This window comes from Oryctolagus cuniculus, chromosome 2, assembly GCF_051225735.1.
Source record: "Oryctolagus cuniculus isolate XC-2025 breed Fujian yellow rabbit chromosome 2, ASM5122573v1, whole genome shotgun sequence".
Classification (NCBI taxonomy): domain Eukaryota; kingdom Metazoa; phylum Chordata; class Mammalia; order Lagomorpha; family Leporidae; genus Oryctolagus; species Oryctolagus cuniculus.
The window spans coordinates 80,809,902-80,819,566 of NC_142868.1; the positions used below are offsets into that span (position 1 = coordinate 80,809,902).

Sequence of the window (9,665 nt, forward strand, 5' to 3'; positions counted from 1 at the left end):
AATAGTGATTTAAAAAATACAGGTTTTTATGTTTGTACAATATTTGTTCTTCAGTTCTCCGCATGTGTGTAAGTCTAAAATAACACTGCAGGCTAATTGTACATTTTCATTCTAAAATACCCAGAAAATGGATTTTATTTCTCCTTACCCCAAGCCCTATTTCATTAATCAACACACACAAGAAAGTCAGAACACAACAGCCCAAGAAAGTTGGAGTTCTTGCTCTTTTTTTGAGCTCTTGTGCACAAATAAAAATATTCTGGTTATTTTGCATTTGAATGTCAAACACTGGAGTTTGAACTTTGCCTTTCTATAAATGAATCCATCAGGGAAAATAAATTTGACAGTGATTCTTAGGTCAAGACCTAATGTTGTGAGAGTTTTCAGAAGAATCCCAAGGGAACACATTTGCCTGGTTAGTATATGACAGCACTTAGGAACAAATTATCCATCCAAGTTTCCAAAAATATTTTGTACATTTATGCACATTTGGGAGTCAAATGCAAATCCTGGATTTACAATGGTATTTCTGAATCCCTATACAAGTTTTAAAGAGACAGACATAGAAAAATAGTCTGCAAAGGGCCTGGCAATAGAAGTGGTCATTTCCAGGTGCCGGGAAGTGTTTGTGCACTGTTAGGGAAGTGTGTGTGTTCTGGTGGGAATTCCCGTGGTGCCGGGGAGAGCTGTTGGAAGGCTGTCTCTTCACTTTCTTCAGGGTCTTCCTGCGTGCAGTCAGTGGTCGGGATCCTGTGTGTGCTCACAAATGGGCCAGTTGACAGAATGGGTGACATTAGAAATGATGAACTAAGACTTGCTCTTGCCATGGATAAACAGCTGTGGGACTTCACTGAACATGCCTGGGGACCACATAAGTTATTTCTTCCTTCAGTCCGTCCCACCCATATCTAGGAAGAGAACTATGACTGTCATGGGCCCACAGTGCTAAGAGCAATAAGGAACTAGGGCTGAGGCAATGGTCTGTCACTTTGAGGGCATTCAGCTTCTGCTTCCTGGTACTGGAGCAGGTAGTGATTTACATATGTATGGGAGTACTTTATCTTAGTTTGCTAGGGCTGCCTTTAAGAAGCAACTACAGTCAGGGCTCAAACAGCAGAACTGTGTTGTCTTCCGGGTCTGGAGGCTTTCAGTCTTGAGTACAAGGTGTGGGCCGAGTTAGTTCCCTGTGGGGCTGTGAGGGAGGAGTTGCGGGTGCCCTGCCTGCATCTCTGGCTCCAATCTTTGCCTTAGTGAGCACCTGTGTGCTTCTGTCACTGAATTTCTCCTTTTCATAAGGACACTTGTAGGATTGCTTCAGGGTACTGCCCTATTCTAGAATGACCTCACGTTAACTAATTCCACGTGCAATAACCATATTTCCAGATGTGGTCATGTACCGAGGAACTGGGAGTTGGGGGCAGGGGTCATAGCACAGCCCATAATAAGTAAGCATACAGCCAGTATGTCCATGTGGATGGTAACGTTTGAGCCTAGAAGCACAGTGAAGGCAGGATAGAGGCGTACTTGTGTCTTACGGCCTTACTGTGAGAAAAGTTGCTAAATCTAGTTTTGCATTACATACATTTGTGGCATTGCCTTTGAATTTTTGAAGTTTTAATTTATTTGAAAGGCAGAGTAACAGAGAGAGAGAGAGAGAGGGAGAGAGAGAGAGAGAGAATGAAAGAGATCTTCCATCCCCTGGTTCACTCACCAAATGCCTGCAAAGAGCCAGGGTTCAGCCCGGCCGAAGCCTGGAGCCAGGAAATCCATTCAGGGTGTCTCATGTGGGTGGCAGGGACCCTGTTACTTGAACTGTCATCTTCAGTCTCTCAGGCACATTAGCAAGAAGCTGAATAGGAAACAGAGGCAGGACTCGAAGCCAGGACTCGTCCCATCACAAGCAGTGGCTTAAATTGCTGTGTCACAACCCCTACCCCTACCTTCGAATTTGATGGTAGAATGATGTCTCATATACCAGTATTATTTTTGGCAATGATAGTTACTTACACATGTGTCTCATACATGGGCCAACTGAAGAGTGTGTGCAATGTGGTTGATGATTTCTCATAATTTCTTCCGTTTTTCAAGGTCACGGGATGGTTTACTTCTTCATTTTGGTTTAGGAACTTATTTATGCCACACTAGGTCAAGTTTCAACTTGGGCAGTTGAGTGTGGGAGTAGACGCCCACAACGTGGGTCATGCTGATGGTGGGATGCGATTGTGTAGTCATGAACATTTCCGCCGTGGCACTTGGGGTTGCCTCATCTCCATGGGGCACTGCACCTGTGTGACAGTGAAGTCCTGAGATCTTGTCCCGTGTGTTCCAAAGACCACTCATCCCAGCTGTCGTCCGTGAAGGACCTGATGGCTACCGAGTGGTTGACACCAGCCTCCTGGTCTAAGTCCTTTAGAGAACGGGTCAGGAAGAGCTCTCAGGGAGCAGGAAAACGTCCCATCAGCCATGGGGAGCAGAGCAGCGCCCCAGGACACAGCACAAGTCCTGAGAATCCTAGGAAGGCTTTTCCAGAAAACGCTGCCCAGTGGAGGAGTAGGGGCGAGGACTCTAAGACTTCACAGCAACTGTAAAAATAATGCTTACAGGGTTTTTTTTTTTTTAAGATTTATTTATTTATTTGAAAGTCAGAGTTACACAGAGAGAAGAGACACAGAGAGAGAGAGGTCTTCCATCCGCTGGTTCACTCCCCAGATGGCCACAATGGCTGCAGCTGCGCCGATCCGAAGCCAGGAGCCAGGAGCTTCTTCTGGGTCTCCCACGCAGGTACAGGGGCCCAAGGACTTGGGCCATCTTCCACTGCTTTCCCAGGCCAAAGCAGAGAGCTGGGTCAGAAGAGGAGCAGCTGAGACTAGAACCCGTGCCCATATGGGATGCCGGCGCTTCAGGCCAGGGCGTTAACCCACTGTGCCACAGCGCAGGCCCCATGCTTGCAGTTTTAAAATGAATTATTTTGCCAAAAAGAAGAGGTAGGTGTTAATTTTAAGGAAAAATGCTGATATGTTTAAAATGTTATTTATCACTGAAATGCAAAAAAAAGCTTTTGTTTTAATTTTTAAAAAAATTATGGTACCTCACATACCCATGAGCTGGCTTGAACAAATCAGTTGTTTAATGAGAACAATATGAATTATTAGCAATTTAAAAGCTTGGTTGGCGAATATTACAAAGAGCAGACAAAGCACTGTGGAAAATTGAAAAGTTAGCAGGGGTATGTCTTGACAAGTCCCAGTTCCCGAAGGAACAGCGCAGCACAGCACGGACACCACAGATCTTTGTGCCCCGTCTAAGTCTTCCTGGCAACCTGCCGTCTCCCGTCTCCTCGGGGGGCCTGGGCCCACTCCCACTCTGAGCGCTGGCTGCTCGGGCAGCATTCCTGAGCCTCTGGGCAAGAGCAGGCCTTGATGTTTGCTCAGCCGTCCCTCTCTCTGCCATCACCGTGAGCACAGAACCTCTGAAACCTTCCAACCTGTGCACCCCTTTGAAGAGGCACAAACCCTCCCAGCCATCTGCCCTACCTGTTTGTTCTGACCACAGAGGGGCCGGCCTGGCTTTGTTCCCTCTCATTCTCTTTGTCCTGCATTTTGATGGATGAAGGCTTTCCAGCAACCCAACTGCTCCAAAGCGAGAGCACAAGGCCTTTTCGCTGCTGGTTGGGGAAAAGGAACGTGTCTCTCATTATTTGAGCTGTTTTACAGTTTGAGTTCCTGCTGGGGTTCATTGCTTGGGGGGTTACAGTTGGCCCTTCCCTGATGTTTAACAATGGTTGTCTACCTGAAGACAGGAAACCCTGAAGTGTTTTTGCTAAATTTAAAGGTTCAACAGATATTAAGGTTGGAGAGATTTTTTTTCTTATTTTAAAAAAACTCATGTTATCCCCTTCTGTGGCTGATGTGTGTGTGTGTGTGTGTGTGTGTGTGTGTGTATGAGGGGTCTGGGGATTCGAAATGGAATGATGGGTGGGAGGAACGTATCAAAGATAATGAATTCCCAATCTAAAGGCCATTATCACACAGTGGAAGTGAAACAGGCCTTGGGGCCCTAAGGTGGGTTTGAATCCCAAGGTGTTTGCTGACAAACTCACCCTCCTGGCCTTTGCTTCCATTGATCGCAAGAAGAAACTGTCACTTGCTTTCTTAGGATTTTTGTGAAGATTAGAGGAGATGCAGAATGAAGGCACCTGCCACAGGACAGGAAGGCGTTTTGAGGAAATAGGGAAACTCAGGGCCCAGTGGGAATGAGAAAAGGGAAAGGGGGAAGTCTCTCTTTAAGAGTGTACAAAATGCTTGCTTCTCGGAAAAGCTACTTTAGCAAGACAAAAGCGCCCATCTCACTCTTTGAGTTTCCAGCTTTATAATGAGAATAGAAAGAAGTCACCTACCCCACCCTTCTGAGGGCGTTGTTGTTTTATCCAGAGAAGGCTTGACAAGGTCACAGTTCCAGCCTTCTGACTGGATGTTGTCCCTGCTCTTTGATTAATTGTTGCCCGAATTGTGCCTAAAAGGCTCCACTTCAGCCAGCTTCTTGGGTCTTCCAGACTTGGAGCCCCGTCCTGGCTGCTGCGGCAGGAAGTTTCTGACTCAATGAATCTGCTTTGCTCACTGTCCCGTCTGCATGGAAATTCTTCCACGTGAGACAGGAGCCAAGGTCGCTTTCCTTTGTCGCCGTCTTACCCGTTAACGTACTTCCGAGTTTCCAGAAAAACTGAATTAAAAGGTAAATTTGTTTTGTGCAAAAAAAAAAAATTGAAATCTATGTGGATTTTTTTTTCATAATATACCTTTACCATAAACTTTTTGATAACCCCTTGTACTCATTGAATAAGTGGTGCCTCTTATCTATCATGTAGTGGTAAGTTCAGCATAGCATAACAATACAGGGATTATGGCTATGGGTATTTTTTTTTTAAGATTTATTTACTTATTTTAAAGGCAGAGTGAGACAGAGACAGAGAAGAGAGAGAGATCTAGCTTTTATCTGCTGTTTCACTCTCCAATGGCTGCAACAGCCAGGGCTGAGCCAGGCTGAAGCCAGGAGCCTGAAACTCCATCAGGGTCTTCCATGTGGGTTGCAGGGGCCCAAGCACTTGGATCGTCCTCCGCTGCTTTCCTAGGTGCATTAGCAGGAAGCTGGATTGGAAATGGAGCAGCCAGGACTCAAACTGGCACCCGAGTTGGGATGCTAGCATCAAACGTGGTAGTTCAACCCATTGCTGCTCAATACTGGCCCCAATCTAATAGGGCTTAGCTCTGTGTTTAAGGATCGTCTCTGGGCTGAGTCTGTGAACCCAGCTCTGTGGGCAAGTCCCTTGCTCTCATTAAGGCTACATCTGGAGAACACCCTGAGCAACTTGAGGCCCCTGGGTCAGCTGTGATATGGAAATGATCCTGATCCCCACTTGTCTTAGGGCCCCCCTGAGACTCCAATGAGATAACATCTGTGAAAGGACCTGGTAAACTCAGAGCACTGACTGTCTAACTACTGCCTGGGTCTGAGGCAGATAGGACATTGACTCTGTGCTATTCATGAGGTTCAAATACAAACTCTCCATGCCATGGCATTCAGCACAGAGCAAACACACTCTATTTGGCTTTAGCATTGAATGAAAAAGTAAACAGTACCTTTTCAGAGGCTTTGCTTCCTCTCTTCTCCCTTCAAAACAAAGCCAGGCCCTTCAAGAGCTTCCTGCTGAGTTTAGAAAGAGGCATTGGATTACAAGTCCCGCCTCAGCTCCCAGGCCCTTAGAATCTGGGGAAGAGTGAGGCATCAGAGCAGGGGTGTCTAAGGACACCTACCCTTGCTTCTTGGTCAATGGGTTGGCCTTCTCTCAAGTTCCAAACCAGGGCCAAGTGCCCCACAGGCTACTGCCTTCCTTCCCCTGGGGTAATCACAAGGGAAACACAATGAAAGTGTGTGAGAACATCACTGTGGGACCTGGAAGGTGGGACTAGAAGGAAGAGGAGGAGAAGAGAGGGGTGGTGACTTTGGGAGCGTGGTCCCTCACCTTGACCTTGGTGATGCATCTGAGACTGGGTCTAAGTCCGAAGTGAATCCGAAGTTGCCTAAGCTTTGTCCTTGAACTGCCCACCTCTACCCTTCTATTGCCAGTCTTCACTGAACTTTCTTACTAGCTGTCTTTCCTTGAATCCTAAACATGGCTTTTGTGATGGCACCTAGGTAGAGTTTATTTTCCCTTCTTAAGTCCCAGTAAGGCCCACGGCCCCACCCCACCCCTGCCTTTAATTTTTTCACTTCCCATGGAAGTCTCCTCTTTTTTCTTCTCCTATTTGTGCCTGCCCCATCCTTCAAGGCCCTCCCCAGGAAGCCTTTTGTGATCATTCAGTTCCAGCAGTTCCCCCTGGGCTCCAGTGTAGTTCAGGTTTTCCATACTACTCTTTGGCCTTCATGATTTTCTGTTCTGTAGTCAATCGTTAATACTTGAGTGCCTTTGTACTTGGTGTTGTATTGGATCCTGGGAACTGGATGGTGAACCAGGCAAACATGGCCTCTTCCTAGGAGGATTTGCCATTTAGTAAATAAGGTGAGGAAGAAAGCAAGGACCATCACACAATACATCATAAAGCTCAAGGATTTTATTCTAAAAGCAATGAAAGCCATGGCTGAGGTTAAAAGAAAATATTTTAATAGCTTTATTGAGGTACAATTAACATACAATAAGCTGTGTATTTTAAAGTATGCTATTTGATAAGTTCTGACATCTGTATATACCCATAAAACCATCTCCACAATGTAATGAGTGTCTTAGTCCATTTTCTGCTGTTACAATAGAATGCCGCAGACTGGGCAATCTGTAAGCAATAGAGATTATTTGGGTCATGTTTCTGGAGGCTGGGAAGTTCAAGACCATGGTGCCGGCATCTGGTGAGGGCTCTCACACTATGTCTTCACATGGAAGAACAGGTAAGCCTATGCAAGACAGAAAATCAGAGTGAACTCTAGTGAACTCTCTCTTCTCATGAACACATTTCTGGAATAATGACATTAATGAATTCATGCAGGCACAGCCCGCATGATCTAATGACCTTTTCACAGTCCCACATCTCAATAGTGTTATGATCTCATCATGAATTTTTTTCCAACTGTTATTTAATAACTATAAATTTCCAAAGTACAACTTTTGTATTATAGCGGCTTTTCCCCCCACAACCTCCCTCCTACCTGCAACCATCCCATCTCCCACTCCCTTGCCCATCCCATTCTTCATCAAGATTCATTTTCAATTATCTTTATATACAGATCTACTTAGTATAGACTAAGTCACCATGAGTTTTGAAGGTGGCATTCAAGCCATAGCAGTGAGCATATTGATTACACCCCCCACACACTGGATTTCTTGGATTCTTTCCTTCCCCCTCTCCAAGCAACAGTTGATCTGCAACACTGCTGATTAGACAGGATTTTCTAGGGTCTTACAGAAGTAATCATCCATTATTTCCCCTTTATCGAATGATGTCTTCCATTCAGAGTATCTGCTTTGAAAGCCTCCTGTGCTATGGCCTGTGGCAATAGCTCATGCTCTGCACAGCTAGCACTGCTCTCTCTGTGACGTGCCGGCTTACCCCTTGTTGGTGAACTTTTGGGTTGTTTCTTCTTTTTGGCCATTATGAATAGTGGTGCTAGGAACCTTTGTACGGAGCTATTTGTGCAGGCATTTGTTTTCGTTTCTTTTGGGTAGACAGCCAGGAGTGGAATTGCTAGACTATTAGGTAAATTTGTGTTAATTTCCTAAGAAACTGCCAGTTCTATTTGACTTTAGCATCATCATCTGTTCATGTCAACTCATTGGAGATGAATGTGGACATAGGAAAAGAAGAAGAAAAATGATAGTCTCCATTTATGGTGCATTTATTACATGCTGCATATTATTCTAAGAACTTTAAGTGTGTGAGTCGTCAATCCTCCAGCAAGTCCTCTGAAATAGGATTATCTTCACATATAGATGAGGAAGCTACGGTTTTTAAAACCGAGCGTTTCTTTCTTTTTTCTAAATTATTTTATTTATTTGAAAGAGTTACAGAGAGAGGCAGAGACAGAGAGAGAGAGAGGTCTTCCATTCTGATGGTTCACTCCCCAAATGACCACAATGGCCAGAGCTGAGCTGTTCTGAAGCCAGGAACCAGGAGCTTCTTTCGGGTCTCCCATGTGGGTGCAGGGGCCCAAGGACTTGGGCCATCTTAAACTGCTTTCCCAGGCCATAGCAGAGAGCTGGATGGGAAGAGGAGCAGCCGGAGCTCAAACTGACGCCCATATGGGATGCCGACGTTGCAGGCTGGGGCTTTAACCCACTGCACCACAGCGCCGGCCCCAAAACCGAGTATTTCTGATCTCATGGCTTGTGTTGTTAACCGCCATCTGAATGAGTGAGTCGGTGTGGGTTAATGTCAGGACTCTCGCCTGGTGCTTTGCTTGCCTTCATGGTGGACGGCACTACATTCCATAGCCACAGGTTTCAGTGAGTGGGGTTCCGATTAGCTAAGATGTTGGTTGCCTTTGTTTTAGCTGTTAGTCTGGATCTAAGGAAAATACCCTCCACAGAATGCATTTGGAACTCATTTTCTGGGGCAGGAGCTGTGGCACAGCAGATCAGAGCACTGCTTGTGACATCTGCATCCCACATGGGAGTGGTGGTTCAAGTTCCTGGCTACTGTGCCTTTTTTTTTTTTTTTTTTTTAAGATTTTATTCAGTTACTTGAGAGGCAGAGTTACAGAGAGAGGGAGAGACAGAGAGAAAGATCTTCCACCTGCTGGTTCACTCCCCAAATGGCCACAACAGCGGGAGCTGAGCCGATCTGAAGCCAGGAGCTTCTTCCAGGTCTCCCACGTGGGTGCAGGGGCCCAAGGACTTGGGCCATCTTCCACTGCTTTCCCAGGCCATAGCAGAGAGCTGAATCAGAAGGGCAGCCAGGACGTGAACTGGCGCCCATATAGGATGCTGACGCCACAGTGCTGGCTCCCTCCTGGTGCTTCTGATCCAGCTTCCTGATAATGCACCCTGGGAGGCAACAGATCATGGCTCAAGTGCCTGGGTCCCTGCCACCCATGTGGGAGACCCAGATGGAGGGCCAGGCTCTTGGCTTCAGCCTGGCCCAGACCTGACTGTTGAGAGTGTTTTGGGAGTGAACCAGTGATTGAAGGGTCTTCTTCTCTCTCTACCCCCTTCTCTCTGTCACTCTGCCTTTCAAGTAGTTAAAAATAAACAAACATTTAAAAATAAGTCATTTTCTGGATCTCTGTAGAACTCTATAGAAATCATTTATAAAGTTTTCTAATCCAGAGATATATGACTGCATTTGAAAAGTGTTTGTTTTTTCGCCTGGCTTAGATTGCTTTCTTTAGAGCGTCCCATCCATCAGAACACAATGAATGGGAATTGGCTGTGTATGGAATCCTGAGGACCTGTAGTATTTGGAAGCAGAATGCCGGTGGAAAAGCTCTTTAAGGCCTGTTTTCTCGATCAGTAGATTTCGGAGTAGCATCTACTTTAAATGCTGGCTGTGATGATTATTAGAGACGTCTAAAAATTAATTGCCTGGCAAAGCATTATGTTCTCAGTGAGCATCGATTTCTTTTTCCACCTCATGTTTTGAAGGGTCACACTGTTTCATCCTGGCTTAAAACTGAAAGTGATC

At 45.8% G+C, this 9,665-nt stretch overlaps 2 long non-coding RNA genes across 3 annotated transcripts; both read right to left on the reverse strand.

The window, feature by feature from the left end:
• Nucleotides 1–2,468: 2,468 nt before the first annotated feature.
• LOC149127855 (uncharacterized) lies at nucleotides 2,469–6,383 on the reverse strand. Of its 2 annotated transcripts, XR_016229605.1 has the most exons (4): nucleotides 5,811–6,383; nucleotides 5,637–5,703; nucleotides 3,534–3,664; nucleotides 2,469–2,840 (listed from the first exon to the last, which is right to left on the reverse strand). It is a non-coding gene; the product is annotated as an uncharacterized LOC149127855 (long non-coding RNA). The 2 variants fall into 2 exon arrangements; XR_016229604.1 differs by having other exon boundaries at nucleotides 5,637–6,375.
• Nucleotides 6,384–6,643: 260 nt separating this feature from the next.
• LOC149127856 (uncharacterized) lies at nucleotides 6,644–7,806 on the reverse strand. The gene is made up of 2 exons (XR_016229984.1): nucleotides 7,596–7,806; nucleotides 6,644–6,942 (listed from the first exon to the last, which is right to left on the reverse strand). It is a non-coding gene; the product is annotated as an uncharacterized LOC149127856 (long non-coding RNA).
• Between the last annotated feature and the right edge of the window lie 1,859 nt (nucleotides 7,807–9,665).